Source organism: Mytilus edulis, unplaced genomic scaffold (genome assembly GCF_963676685.1).
Source record: "Mytilus edulis unplaced genomic scaffold, xbMytEdul2.2 SCAFFOLD_712, whole genome shotgun sequence".
Classification (NCBI taxonomy): Eukaryota; Metazoa; Mollusca; class Bivalvia; order Mytilida; family Mytilidae; genus Mytilus; species Mytilus edulis.
The window spans coordinates 15,523-30,958 of NW_027267730.1; the positions used below are offsets into that span (position 1 = coordinate 15,523).

Sequence of the window (15,436 nt, forward strand, 5' to 3'; positions counted from 1 at the left end):
AAGCTTCGCCTCAAAAATTTGCAAATTGAATATTTTTTTATTAAAATCTTCAAATCGCTCGCTCGCCCCAATTTTTGGAGTCCAAAAATCCGTAGAACAAGAAATTCAATTGGTGTGGCCTTAGAAGCGTAAAAAATAAATGTGCAATGCAAGAAAATCCTCTGTGATAAGATAAAATGAAGAATTTGAAATTGAATTTATAATTATAAAATTCCCTTTCTATGTCTTATGGTATGAATGATGTACATGGGCGTATCCAGCCATTTTAAAAAGGGAGGGTCCTAACCCAGGATAAAGGGGGGGGGGGGTTATTCCAACCATACGTCCCCAATCAAATGCATTGATCGTCCAAATAAAAGGGGTTCCAACACCCGGAACCCTCACCCCCCCCCCCCCCCCCCCCCCCCCCCCCCCGGGATCCGCCAATAATGTTATACCCATTTCTAGAATAAAAAATAATCTCCAAGTACTCGCAAAGCGTTTTTGTTCGTACCGACAGACAAAGTATCCATTAATGTAGTGGTGGTGTTACGCATATACTACACGGAAGTTCTCCAAATCGAAATTATCAATTCGTCTACATTCAGGTCCGTACGCTGGAGACAAAGAGTCAAATCTTAAGCAAGCATATGACTGTCGCTACCCAGCTCAAAGCATCTTCTGAACATTTGAAAGCCCCGACTATGTACTGGTTTATACCGATATTACACAAACAACCATTTAAATTATGTTTCATCTCCGCCTCTATAGTACACAGCTACTTTAGTACAAGTAATCTTGATGTACAGTTCTAAAGGTGCATATCAAATGTGCATCTGTAAAGCTGTATACAAACTGTGGCTAGATGTCGTATCACACAAGATGCACTGGTAGAATCTATATTTAGCTTACACAGATTTAAAATGTAGTTAATGTACATTTTTACAGAGTTGCAGGTTATACATGTTTAAAATTGTACAGTTTATATACAGTTTTACAGCTGTACAGTTTATATACAGCTTCACAGATGTACATTTGATATGCATCTTTAGAACTGTACATCAAGATTTCTTGTACTAAAGTAGCTGTGTAAGTGTTCTACTACTAACCTGTCAGTGCTTCTAATCACCTCCCCTACTTCTATCAAAGAACTTGTTATTAACTTTTGCAATAAAGCTTATGAAAATTATGGTATAAATTATTTTTGGAGTGTTAAACATTCCATAGAGGTTTAAGATCAAATGCGTGCTTTTGGTGGGCCTTTTATAATTCTGTTGATAGTTATGATTTTTCTACTCTCTATACTACTTTTCCATACAATCTTAACAAGTTGAAGTTTTCATATTTGATTAAATGGTCTTTTGAAAAATCTTATTGCAAATGTATTTGCTGTAACTCGTTTGAATATAAAAATGAAGATGTGGTATGATTGCCAATGAGAGAACTTTTCACAAGAGACCAATGCAAATGACAAAGAACTTAACAACTATAGGGCATCGTGTGGCATTCAAAACTAACTAAAGCCCATATATCATAGTCAGCTATAAACGGCCTCGACATGACAAATGTAAAACAATCCAAACAAAAAAAAACTAATTGCCTAATTTATGTACAAAATGAAATAAATGAACGAAAAAAAAAATAACACAACAAACGACAACCACTAAATTTCAGGCTCCAGACTTGGGACAGGCATATACATGTTTCAAGAATGTGGCGAGGTTAGACTTTTTAGCGGGATACCCCTTCACCTGTAACCGTTAGGTAACAGTACAACATTATAAGAACGAGCTATAAAATCAGTTAAAGAAACTTTTTTTCTGTTTCGAAAAAGGAGAGTATGCTAGACACACCTACCGAAAATGTTCCGAAAAGATATGATTTAAGCTTTAAATTTTCTCCTGGAAAACATATATGTATACGTTTCGGTGATAAAGTGTATCGACAGGTAGTATGTATTCCTATTGGCACTAACTGTGCCCCTTTAATAGCAGGGCCGCGTTCAATATCGTAGCAGCTACGTAGTGCTACGTAGATTTTGACTATTGAACGTGTAGCTATAGACTAGTTGCTACATATATATTGATAACAGCTACGTAGCCGCTACGTAGCTGCTACGATAACCCTGGAATAATCTTAGGTTCTTAGGAACAATATATTCCTGTATTGCTATGCATCTCTGTTTATGACCCACGTCATCGTTACATTTGGTTGATACGTTCAATGAATGATCTTTATGAATGAAATAATACTTACCGTTATAAATTTTCTTTAAATAATCCAGAGTTCTCTAAATATACTACCGCAATTTACCCTTAGGAACTTGCTTTTAATTAATCTAACATAACTGGAGTAGTTGTCCTTTTCTGGATTAAGACATTTCAATTTCTAAAGGCCTTAGGGAAACTCCATACTAAAATTTCACGACAAAATAGACGATTTTTTATTCCCCATTGTTAATTTTCCTTTTTAAGTGGGAGATGTTCGGTCACTTGCGGTTCCCCTTTAATGTACAAGTAATAGAGAACAATAAATGCTTCAAATGCGTCAAATATAGCCATTCAGGGTGATATGGGACTTAGAAGTGCGAAATCAGCAGAAATTTTGGAAACTTTATACGACTTTTTCTTTGAGTGAGCAAAACTTACGATACGAGACTTATATATAAGGTTCAAGTGTGGAGTAAGGGTTCTGCTAGGTCATGGGATATTCATAAAAACTCTACAAACAAAGCATAAATGTTAGGTATTGAAAATGCTATTAATGATACTTTTTTCCATCAAACATAAGCTTAAAAAAATCAAATTCAAAATCTGTGAAATAGATAAAAATGAGTGGGTTGAAAAATTGTTTTTAATGACAGAAATGAATGATACGGTAATAATTGTGTATTTATAGGGAGTACTAAAATGTTTCAGAATTTAGTTCTTATTCAAAGATGTTAAAATAGTAGGCAACATAGACGTGTTTTGTCAAATTTTAGAAGTGTCTGTTTACCACTAGCAGTTGAACTTGACTGACAGGTAGATACTACACCAGGCCAAGAATTCCTTCAAATGAGCGTACTTGTATATATTGTACAGATAATTGTGTTGAGAATGATTTTTTTTGGTAAGAGTGGGATTTTTATGCAGATTTTAGAAATGAATTAATGAAGAAATCTGGTGATATTTGTGAGACTTTTAACAATTTTGATTCACGGGACAAATTTGATTTCTCAGTTTCAAATGATGCAATTCAACCATTTTTAGCACAAACTTTACATCATATGTTTTACCGAAGGAGGATTTGTGTGTAATGATATTTTTAGAGTATGAGTTTAATTGTTTTATAATTTATATTATATATGTCTTAATTTTTAATGTGTCTCCACCATTTTCCACCATTTTCTACATTTGAAAATGCCTGTACCAAGTATGACAGTTCTTGTCCATTCGTTTTTGATGCGTTTTGTTTTTTGCCATGTGATTATGGACTTTCCGAATTGATTTTCCTCTAAGTTCAGTATTTTTGTGATTTTACTTTTTTCCAGTATGTCTCTAGTGACACTAAAATAAGTTATTCTCATTCTGATTCTGATTTAATCTAATTATTACAAAAACTCTACTCTAGTTTTAATTGTTGTTTTTATATCACCTTTAAATTCGTTATTTATTTTTAGGTCTGAACTAGTATCTTGTTTGATATGAGTAATATCTAAATTTAAGTTTTTAAGTGGAGTTATCTTTCTTTCACCAAGCTGGTTCTCCTCTCACAAATATTGTAATTTTTTTTTACATAAATCATTTAATGATGTTATTGTATTTAATGAATGTGTATGTCTGCTTTTTTTCTTTTTTTCTTTGTTACTCATATGACACTAAGGGCCTTTTAATTTTTAATTAGGAAAGAAACTGCTTTGATATAATTTGTTATCTCCCTTTATTCTTCTTCAGTCATTGATTGGTGACGTTGTTGTCATATGACGAAAAGACGTGCTTTTTGTAATAAATTATGTAGATAATCGCATAGACTGGCTATATGGAACTATTTAAGGACTGAAAGAATGCAAAAATCATAGGATCATATATGTAAGTCTTTAGTAAAACGATTTTCCAGGTTGCCACAAGTCCAGTATTAGGTGGGTTCGGACCTCGGTTTTGATCTGTGAGCTAGTAAAATAACAACCGGTATGATGTTATGCTCATTATGTTAGAAAAGCAGCTGCTTATAGAAAACTATGCTTGTAAGATTTCTTTATTTGAATCATTATGGTGCAGTGCAACTACTGCAAACACTGTCATAGAAAGGCCTAACTGACATATTTCCATATGATCAGATCATGCAAAGATGGTTTGTATTATGCAATGACAACATAGCACTCCTAAGATGTATTACTATTATGGAGTATGGATCAATTATTTGGGACCAATATGCCCAAAAGACATTGACCAATTGGTGGAATCCATACAAAAGAGGGGAGCTAGATTTATTACCAAAGACTACATACATGACATACACAGTCAGGGGACTTACTGAAATAGGTGATTTTTAAATCACTTATTTGAGTAGCAAAATCGTTGTTTTGTCACAAATTGGAATTTTGTATTTTTTTCCAAATTTTAAACACATAGGTTTAAATAATATCTTTTAATTTGTAAAATTAAAAAAAATAAACTTTTTGCTTCTTTTAAGTAGAAAGGTTTCTGCCTTTGATGCTATCATTTAGCTGAAAATTCTATTTTAGTTGAAAAAATGCTATAATAATGGCTTTACATAATGAACTGATACTTTGTTCAAAGATTTTTCCCAGCAGTGGGAGTATTTTTCCTGTGAAGTTCAAGGTTTCATCTTTCAGATTATGTAATAAAATTCTACTGTTCGCGATAAAAATCTCACTGTTCGGGGGTGTTGAAATTAGTAGGGATTATTAAAAGAATGATACTTAAAGAAGTGATTTTTGGGAAGGAAATTGAGGTCTGATACTTAAACAAGTGATTTTTATGTCATTATCCTAGATTCAGTACAAGGTCATCACCTGAAATGACCTGGTCATCATAGACAACACAGATGTTGGTTCTGATAAGTTTAGAAACATAATTAGTCCCTGGATCATTAGTATTCTATATTTAAAGCTACAATAAAATTAAATCACTTCTTCTAGTGATTAATTTGTACTACTTAAATTGGTGATTATTAAAGAAAGACAACTCTAACTTCCAACCTTTATGGAAATAATGTTACTTAAATCAGTGATTTAGAAAATCACTTATTTAAGTAAGTCCCCTGACTGATACAAATCAAGGGATGAAGGATGTAATCATGTATAACAAAAATGCTTCAGCTTCCGTCACTACAATCAAGATGTTAACATTAACGGCTGATTTTCTTTTTCAAAGTGGTTGAGGGGAAAATGCCTCTGAACATGCTGGACGACCAAATTTAAATTTCATAGACCTAGACGACAAATCGAAGCTACAACCATCATGACCATGACAACATATAATAACTTCCTTTCTAGGAACATTATAGTATAACAACCCGTAAAAACAAACGAGCAGTCATCATGGTCATTGTTCGAAAAAAACTCTTATCTTTGTGTGCACTGCAGTACATTCTACATTGGTTAGAGGTATAGGGGGAGGGTTGAGATCTCACAAACATGTTTAACCCCGCCACATTTTTGCGCCTGTCCAAAGTCAGGAGCCTCTGGCCTTTGTTAGTCTTGTATTATTTTAATTTTAGTTTCTTGTGTACAATTTGGAAATTAGTATGGCGTTCATTATCACTGGACTAGTATATATTTGTTTAGGTGCCAGCTGAAGGATGCCTCCGGGTGCGGGAATTTCTCGCTACATTGAAGACCTGTTGGTGACCCTCTGCTGTTGTTTTTTTATTTGGTCGGGTTGTTGTCTCTTTGACACATTCCCCATTTCCATTCTCAATTTTATTGGAACCATCTGCAGGACTCGGTAGTGAGCCTCACTCCAACCTAAGAGTTAAAATCAGTACTCCTCATACTAGTCCAAATGATTATGATGTCTTGAAAGGCTGTTATAATTTTTTTCTTTGACGCTTGACGAAGTAAGGCTTCAAAGTAAAAAATTATAATAGCCTTTCAACTGTTCAAGACGAAGTAAGGCGTCAAAGAAAAAAATTATAATAGCCTTTCAACATGTTCAAGACGTCATAATTATTTTGACTATCCTCATACAGGCTCTTGTCACGGACCAAGTTACATGTATGTTGTTTTTTTGAAAAGGCAAATCATGCTCTTGGTTCAAAAACTGGTACCCCCCAAAAAAACATAGTTAGAAAATATCTAGCAAGCTGAAGGGAAAAGAGATAAAGATATTGTCCTTATACACTAAAGTTACGACTCTTGAGCTGGGGAAAGTGTATTGGTGGTTCCTCCTACCTACATGTAGTAGATTTATAACAGCTCTGCTATAGCTGTGCTTGTGGAGAACTATTTTTGGTAGTCATGTTAGTGGGATTTATGCCAGGGGTCCTGGGTTTGATCTGACTAGTTAAATCAAATGGTATACGTAGCTACATGTACCTTAGTTTGATGTTCATTATCACTCAAACAAGTACACATTTTTATTTCGGGGCTAGCTGAAGCAGGCCTCCCGGTGTTGGATTTTCTCACTTGAGTTGTTGTCTCTATGACACATTTCTTCCATTCTCAATTTTATAAATTTCTAAATCATAATTTAATTTAGATTCTTTGCATGAATTCTTTTTTATAAAATTACACTGCAGAAGCATTGGCATATTGTCTCTCAGTCAATCCTTGTAGGGCACTAGGGAAAAACAATACTGTCAGAACATACATGTACTTTTTTCATATATATATTACATTGTAAGACTAAAAGTATGGAATTTATTTTTTAATTAGTAGCTGTTCTATCAGGTCTAGCAAAAACACTTAGTCATTAACAGTTAAAAACTGAATATTGGAACATTTCAGTACATACTAATCTGTATACAGTGTATGTATCATCTTTATATTCATGATATTGGTTGGATAATACACATAAACAATGGTTTCATTTTTTCTGTGTTTTTTAGTAACCAGTTGTATGTCATTTGTATGTGTTGATATATTCTTTTAATTACATTTGTAAATCATGAAGCTATTATATAGAGCCAATTATACAAATATACATGTACCTTTTTGATATTATATACATGTAGATGCAATAAACACGATAAAATAATATCTGAAGTGGTATTTTTATGATATTGTAGTTGTTATTTATTAAGTCATATCATACCATACATTTGTACATACAAAATGTACATGACATATTCATGATACTGGCTGCTAAAAGCGAATTATTATTAAAGTGCCCTTTAAAGTGCTTTTCATTTGTAGATAATTATTCCTTCTAAATTAAAAAACACAAGTCCATATACATATACATATGTACATGTATATTACAAATACATAAAAAAAAAATGCCCTTAAACATTGAGAAAAACAGCTTTTCAAACAGTTATATGTAAAGATAGTGTAGACATAAAAAAAATATAAGTTCAACTAGAGGTAAATAGTGTTTCACCATTTGAAAAAATGTTTGAAAATTCAACTACATATTTCATACAAAAACACAATTTTAATTTAAACACAATATCTGAAATGTTCACCATTAACATGATTAAATCACAGTTTAATTTTTTTTTATACATTTTGTACCTTAATAATACATGTATGTGCCATGTAGTTAAAAATATTCTACAAGAGCCTATGTATTAAATACAGAAATGTCTGTGGTTTCTTGTTATTATGAATGTATGAAATGAAAGTATGTTGTCTACTTTTAAGATACATTTGTAGTTTATTCTTGTAAAACCATGCAAGTAAGGAAATCACTGTAAAGACAAATATGAATTCTGCATTAAAAGAATATACAGGATATTTAGGGGAGGAAAAAACCCACTTTATTTCAATAGCAAATAGGAAGATAAATAAATATTTCATGATAACCATAAAAACTATGTACATTTATGAGATTAACAATAAAAATTATATAAAAATCGGACAACAAGTAAGTTTTTGACAACCATATAAAGAAATTGATTAAATATATCATCATCACATGTAAATATAGAGGAATTTCCAAGTGGTAAAATGTTTTTGACCTCATGTGATTTATACAATTAATGTTCAGATGTTACAAAATTCATGTGATTGTTAACTTTGAAGTGATTGATTTATTTTTTTAAGAGTGCACTCTGTTTTTTAGAAAGCTCATATTTTATTCCTTAATTTAAATGTGTGTTTACATTGTTGAAAATATACAACCAACTTACAAAACTCATTTTTTTTCACTTCCAATATAAATCTCAACATGCTGTAGTTTATGGGAACTAAATAATTTGTGCAAACTATAAAATCCAATAAGTTTTAAAAGTGAAAGACGCAAACGTTCAAATATAAATAAAGGTATCTTTCTAGACCAAATTTCTGCTTGTGTATACTGTTAATATCCACATTATTGGGATTGAGTTATAGCATTGTGATTTTGTATGCATGTTCATGATCACGTGTTTTCTGCGCAAGTAGTAGCATGTAAATTGTAAAAAGCAGTAAATCTATTTAACAGTTATTTATAGTTAGCCAAAATTTCAATTCTGGGATACAGATATATATGATCAAGTTTCAAATATATTCTTGCATTGATAAAAGTTTACATGTATGCATTCTATGAGGATACTATATATCGCTAGTACATATACAATGTATACATGTACATGTAGGTTAAATACTAAGAAACATTGTACATTTAAGTATTTAAGGATCACTTTCAGGTAAGTTTTGCCTTTTCAACGGTTTTGTTTCGAAAAGTCACTGATGTCAAAGTAGACAAAATACACTTTTGACTTACAAAATTTTAATCCCAATAACTTTGACCAGTTAATTGGAGGCAGGAAACAGAACGACGTTTACCATACTTCCCCAACAGTGAAACATGGTGAAAGGTGCTCATTGCTGTCTTCTGTGGTGTTCATATTCCAAAAATCAGAAGTTTAGCTGTACCTACAGAAGAGAGGCTTCATGGTTTCTGGGTTGGTCAGACCATCCTTATAAGGTTTAAGTTTTAGTTAAAGGTCTGAAGGTTAAATGTTTTGGTTTAGGTAGCTTTCCAAAAATGTACATGTTCAGGGGCGGATCCAGCCATTTTAAAAATGGGGGGTTCCTAACCCAGGACAAAGGGGGGGGGTTCCAATTACATGTCCCCATTCAAATGCATTGATCTTCCAAAAAAAAAGGGGGGTTCCAACCCCCGGAACCCCCCTCTGGATCCGCGCCTGATGTTTATTTAAAATTCTTGTTTTGACCAAGATTTTGGCCCACTGAATATTGCTAAGCAATACAAAGTCCCCCATGCCAAGATGCATATGCTTGTCTTTGAAGTTGTGTTGTTTTTTTTTGGCACTAAATGTCAGTGTTACCTAGTCATTCAATAATACACATGAATACTTTTTACATTTATTGACCATAAACTGAAGATATTGTCCTTGTTTCATTTCAGAGTTACATGTAGAAGAAGAATATCCATAGTCTTTTGATCAGAGAGAACTCAAAATGGGGGCGTTACTAAGGAGTGAAGAGATGACATTATGTCAGTTATTTCTCCAATCAGAAGCTGCCTACACATGTGTGTCTGAGTTAGGAGAACTTGGACTTGTACAGTTTAGAGATGTAAGTGAAAACTAATAAAAGTTGTTTTCTGGTAATGCAGTAAATTATCCAATTTTAACCATTAATCAGTAATTAGATGTACATTAATTTATTGACCCTGTCAAATGTTATGAGAACTTCTTATTCTTCTTTTCATGTTTTTATTGGACATTTGTTTGTTTGAAAATGATGTATGAAATAGTTGTTGGAACAATAAGAAGTTGTGTACATATTTACATATTTTTCTCACTATTTAAGGGCATATCCAACAGTTTCAGGGGAGGTAATAACAAACGTAACCGTCGCCTATTGTTTCCCGTAATTTAACGTTGTTTCAACGACGTCATAACGGAATCACCATTGGTTATGGCCGTCTGGCAAGGGCGGTTTCTTTCCCCAAAGGAAAGGGCACGGTGGGAATCGGCAGAAAACTCATACAGAATATCAACAGAAATAGAAGTCAAATCTTAAAAAATGTTGTCCTCTTAATCCATTATAAAAGAACTGCAATTATCTTTATAATTATAGACCATACTCACTTAGTTCCCGTTTTATTAAAATAATCTTCAATATACAGTACAGTAGAGAACAACGAGAACAAATGCGTAATAATTTATTTTTTCCTTAGAATGCAACACAAATTGTAATCAATTCTTTATCAAACTTATCCGAGACTTTGTCATTTAGGATAGAAAACTCAAAGTTTGATTTGACTTGAGAAAGATTAAAAAAAATTGGTCCCTAAAGAAAAATAAAATTTCTGACGATTTTAGTGTTTACTTATGTATAAGGAAATAAATATAATTTAACAAACAAACAAAAAAACGATGTAAGTCTTGATGTAAGTCTTGACTTATGACCAACCCCCTCTTAAAACCAGCGGTTCCATAATAGGATAGGAAAAAAAACAGCCATAGAAATATCATAATCCAAAAAGTAATCCCCAAATTTTTTAGGGGCTTATAGCTTAACTCAAGATTTTGATCATTATTCAACTTTATTCTAGTAGTAGTACGGCATACGTTTTACCGCTAGCAAACCCTTAAAGATAAAGGGTTTGCTAGCGGTAAAAATATGCGTGATATATTTGCCACTGGAGCACGGGAGCAATCAATTTATTAGTTGCATATAGTGATGCATAATCATTAGTTCTCAACTGTCGTAAACAGTTTTCCAGTTTTGGTAAAAAAAATTATCTATATTTTATTTTTAAACGAAAATTTTAGAATTTCTTTCCGCTTCTTTCTCTTTGCATTTATTTGTTTGAATAATCAATAATAATATAATTATATAGTAGTCTACATCATGGTTACATTGGATACACCCAAACTAGGTGGATTTTATTCTCAAGTTATTGTCTTTCTGACATTTTTTGTAAATTAAAGGTTTTTTTCATGACATCTACAACTGCAACTGGCGCAACAGATGTGTTAAAATCAGCCATGTGAAGATTCATGTGACATTTGTTGTTGTTAAGAGATCTTATTCAAGGTTCGGATATCCCTTGAACCATTTATTTAGATGGTTTTTAAACGTATAGATGCGAGAAACTCTCACTACACTATGCATAGGATATACGACATTTTTATTTCGACTAAACGAGGCTGTAAATTTATACATCCGAGCAGCTAAACGGCCGCACCCAATTATAGCAAAGATATACTGTCGTGAGAAGTCCAGAGATGTGAATATTTCTATATTCTGTTCAATCAATCCTTTTGTTTGAAATTTTAAATGTATACATTAATAAGACAGCAACAGAACGACACATATAATTCAAAACACTAAGAGTCAACATACATATTTTTGTTAAAGCTAGAAGCCTATAAAGAATAAAAAGCCCAAAACTGCAACATGAATAAATAATACAGAGTCAGTGAGTTTTTAGAAAAGTGTTTGGTTGCAAAATTTCACTAGCTCTTTATTAATTTCGATATGTGAAATTATAGACGGTGTAATATAAATCAGTGTAAGAAAAACACTTCATTGTAAAACTAACTGAATTGTCATCTCGTCCATATACTAGTTCAATAAATAAGAAGATGTGATATGAGATATCAGTGCTATCAAGACAACTATATCCAACATAGTCACAGTGTATAAATACATGTGTCTGCCGTCGCACTGCCTTTGAAAAATTAGCGGGGAATTATAATGTTATTTCCCGAAACGTCTTAATTTTTGGCGCAATTTGTGAGGCTTACGGAAGGGATTTGGTAAACAATATCATATTTCTCGATTTTTCTCAAAAACGAGTACGGTGACAAATATTTTTCAAAACGTTATGACGTTCCATTTTTTTCAAAGAATAACATATCTTACTTTGGCCAAATCGACACCGTTAGAAATATTTTAATAAATCAAAAATGTGCATTTCAAATGTTCGTTTCTTGCCGTTGTTTGAGTCCATCATAACTTTTTTGGCTTTATTTAAGTAAGAATTAATGCTTTAAATGGTAAAGTTAGATTTTTCTAACCATCTTGAATTATTTTGCTTTAATTTGGGCCCCATTATATAAGTAAATGTTGATTAAAAAATCATATTTAATTTTTTTAAATAAAAAACGTTTTTTACTCCAAAATTGCAAAAATGTTCAATTTTCAGCAGTATTTTTTGAAAAAACGAAATCAACGACAATTATTTTGTTTGGAAAAATTTGATTCTCTGTCAATTGAAGAATGAAATATCTTCAAGGGGAAAAATTCTCACCGTCAAAAATAAACTGTTGGATATGCCCTTAAGCGTAAACTATCCTCGCATGTATGGCACGCCGTTATTATATTTATTCAATTTCGAGATATCTTATAAACTAATTGAGATATCTTAATAACAAAATGAGATATCTTATATATCAATTGAAATATCTGATTTATTAAATAAGATATCTTATATATTAAATAAATAAGATATCTTATTAAAATGTTTATAAAGATATCTTATTAAATATATAAGATATCTTATTTAAAATATTAGATATCTCTATTAATTTATAAGATATCTTATTAACTATATAAGATATCTTTTATATAGTTTATACTAGAGATATCTTATTTATTTAATAAGATATCTCCATAAGTTAATAAGATATCTCTATAAAATTCTCACCGTCAAAAATAAACTGTTGGATATGCCCTTAAAAGATGTACTTTACGACCAAACAGCTGATTATAATCAAGGATATAAATATCTTTTCCTACCGTCCTAGAGCTAGCTAGGTTCTTGGAAAAAAAAAAATCATTAATGCATTGAATAAAAGATATAACTAGCAACTAAATGCAAAGTAATAAAGAAAAATAACAAAAAATCAGATGAACATTTTTTTTTCATCATGTTCATATATTTACCATCACTCTATAAAATTTATTTATTCTTATTTATAATTCTAAATTTGTTTGGTCTGAAGTAAGGGTCAACATATTATTGTTGATCATGTTGATGTAAAGTCATGGGGACCTTTTCTTCCAATTATGCAATAAAAAAAGAAAATTTGTTTGCAATATTGGTTGGTGTTTTTACTCTTCATGTATTTATGAAACAGTTGATATGGAAAATTTGTTTGAATTTGATTAATAACATGGGTTGGGTTCTTATTTGTTGAAAATGGTTTAATAACTTACTCAAATAATGAATTTTTAAATATAGGTTAATACAGCTTATGAATTAATGTTAGTATTTTATAGTGATTTAAATCTATTTGATTTTAAGATTAGACATTTAATTGTTACATACATTTATATGACATAGATATTATATAAATATATATAGCCTTTGTATGACTATGAGGTCGATACAAGGATATACTTCTTTGGGTCGATATACAAAGGCTATATTTGTTATATTATTAATTTTAGACCATTATGCATATTTGTATCAAAATCGTCATTTGATTTTGTTTGAATTTTATAGATATCATATTGTCTCCTTGACAATAACAACATATTAGTTGTTATTTAATTTACTTTTTTTTGTTTGTTTGACATCATATCTATGCAATATGCTTTTTGCTATCTGCCGTTTTCTCTCTACCTTGTAAAATATAGTTTAACATGTGACTATATAGCAACCCCTAAACGAATCAAATTTGTTTAAATATACCAATTAATAATATTATGTTATTTATATGTGTATCACACATAATAATATACATGATATAGTTCATTTTAAATTGTTCAAATTTTTATCCTTGTGGGGACATTCTTAATACATGCACATGTAGTAAATTTTTACAGTCATTTGTTGACCATGCAATACAACTTACATTAATTTTAATGCAAGCGGATTCAGGACAAAAAGGGGGGGGGGGTCCAACTATATGTCCCCATTCAAATGCATTGATTGTCCAAAAAAAAGGGGGGGGTTCCAACCCCCGGTACTCTCCCCTGGATCCGCCACTGTCGTGTCTATAATCAGGACCCTTATCAGTGGTTGTAGTTATAAACAATCATAATTCTTATGCCCAATTTATGGGCATTATGTTTTTCAATCTGTACGTCCCTTCATTTTTTTGTTCATCCGTCCATTTGCCTGTACTTCAGGTTTAACTTTTTGGTTAAAATGTTTTGTTAAGGTAGTTTTTGATGAAGTCGAAGTCCAATCAACTTGAAACTTAGTACACATGTTCCCTATGATGTGATCTTTCTAACTTTAATGCCAAATTAGAGTTTTTACCCCAATTTCACAGTCCACTGAACATAGAAAACGATAGTGTGAGTGGGACATCCATGTACTATGGACACATTCTTATCTTCGGTATGCCATAAGACATGTAAGATGAAAAAAAGATTTATTTCTATTAAAATTGATTTATTATTGTTTCAGCTGAATCCAGATGTAAATGCATTTCAGCGAAAGTTTGTGAATGAAGTAAGAAGGTGTGATGAGATGGAAAGAAAATTAAGTATGTTCTAAATTTGTAGATTTTCTCTCTAGTTACTGCTGTAAACCAATTATTTTTTCCAAGTGATTTATTTTTTCAAACTTTCACAGTTAGAATTATCAATATAGATCCTGGTACATATGTAAAACTTGGACCTCACCGTATTTAAATAGATTTAGTATAATTTTCAAATTTCGAAGTTGTATAGAAAGGGCTTCAGGAGAAATAAATTATCTGCAAAATAAGTTGGTTTACAGTATTTCATGTATTTGAATAAACCATTATATACCAATCATGTAGATTTTACATTGATGAACTTACAGAATGTGAGATTAATATTTTATTGAACTGTTCATTCTATGCTGGTATAAGAGAACATTTGTTTGGCGAACTTTTGACAACATCTCTCTTAAATGTACGTGTATCTATAGACAATAACGAAAATTTCAGTTGTTTATGTTGAATCATACCCAAAAATTGTCCAAATACATTTTCCAGGCATTCTCCAAGAGATGTAATTCTTTTTTCAAATAAATATCTATATTCATAAAACATTGAACTTAGCTAAACAGTAATGAAGATTAATTCTTAAATGATTAATAAGAAATTGAAAATTTGAATATGTTTAATATTATTTAACATGTTATTGGGTGACTTATAGGTCAATTAGGACAGGTTTATTCATATGTGTTGTATATTATATTTTATAAGTTGTACATATTTACACATGTCACTATAATAAATAAATTACTGACTTACATGTACTTTCTTTATGTCAATTCACAAAATGATTCGATTGTTTACATAAGTGTCTAGCTAAGATCACTGTAACTCTACTCTCTATAAAAATAAATCTGAAGGGGAAATGTCTGAAAAAAATGAAATATAGAAAGTTACAAAGTGACACATA

General features: G+C 31.3%; 1 long non-coding RNA gene across 1 annotated transcript; it reads left to right on the forward strand.

Moving 5' to 3' along the window:
- Positions 1-3,904: 3,904 nt before the first annotated feature.
- Positions 3,905-14,553, forward strand: LOC139505949 (uncharacterized). The gene is made up of 3 exons (XR_011659851.1): positions 3,905-4,049; positions 9,501-9,670; positions 14,469-14,553. It is a non-coding gene; the product is annotated as an uncharacterized lncRNA (long non-coding RNA).
- Positions 14,554-15,436: the final 883 nt, after the last annotated feature.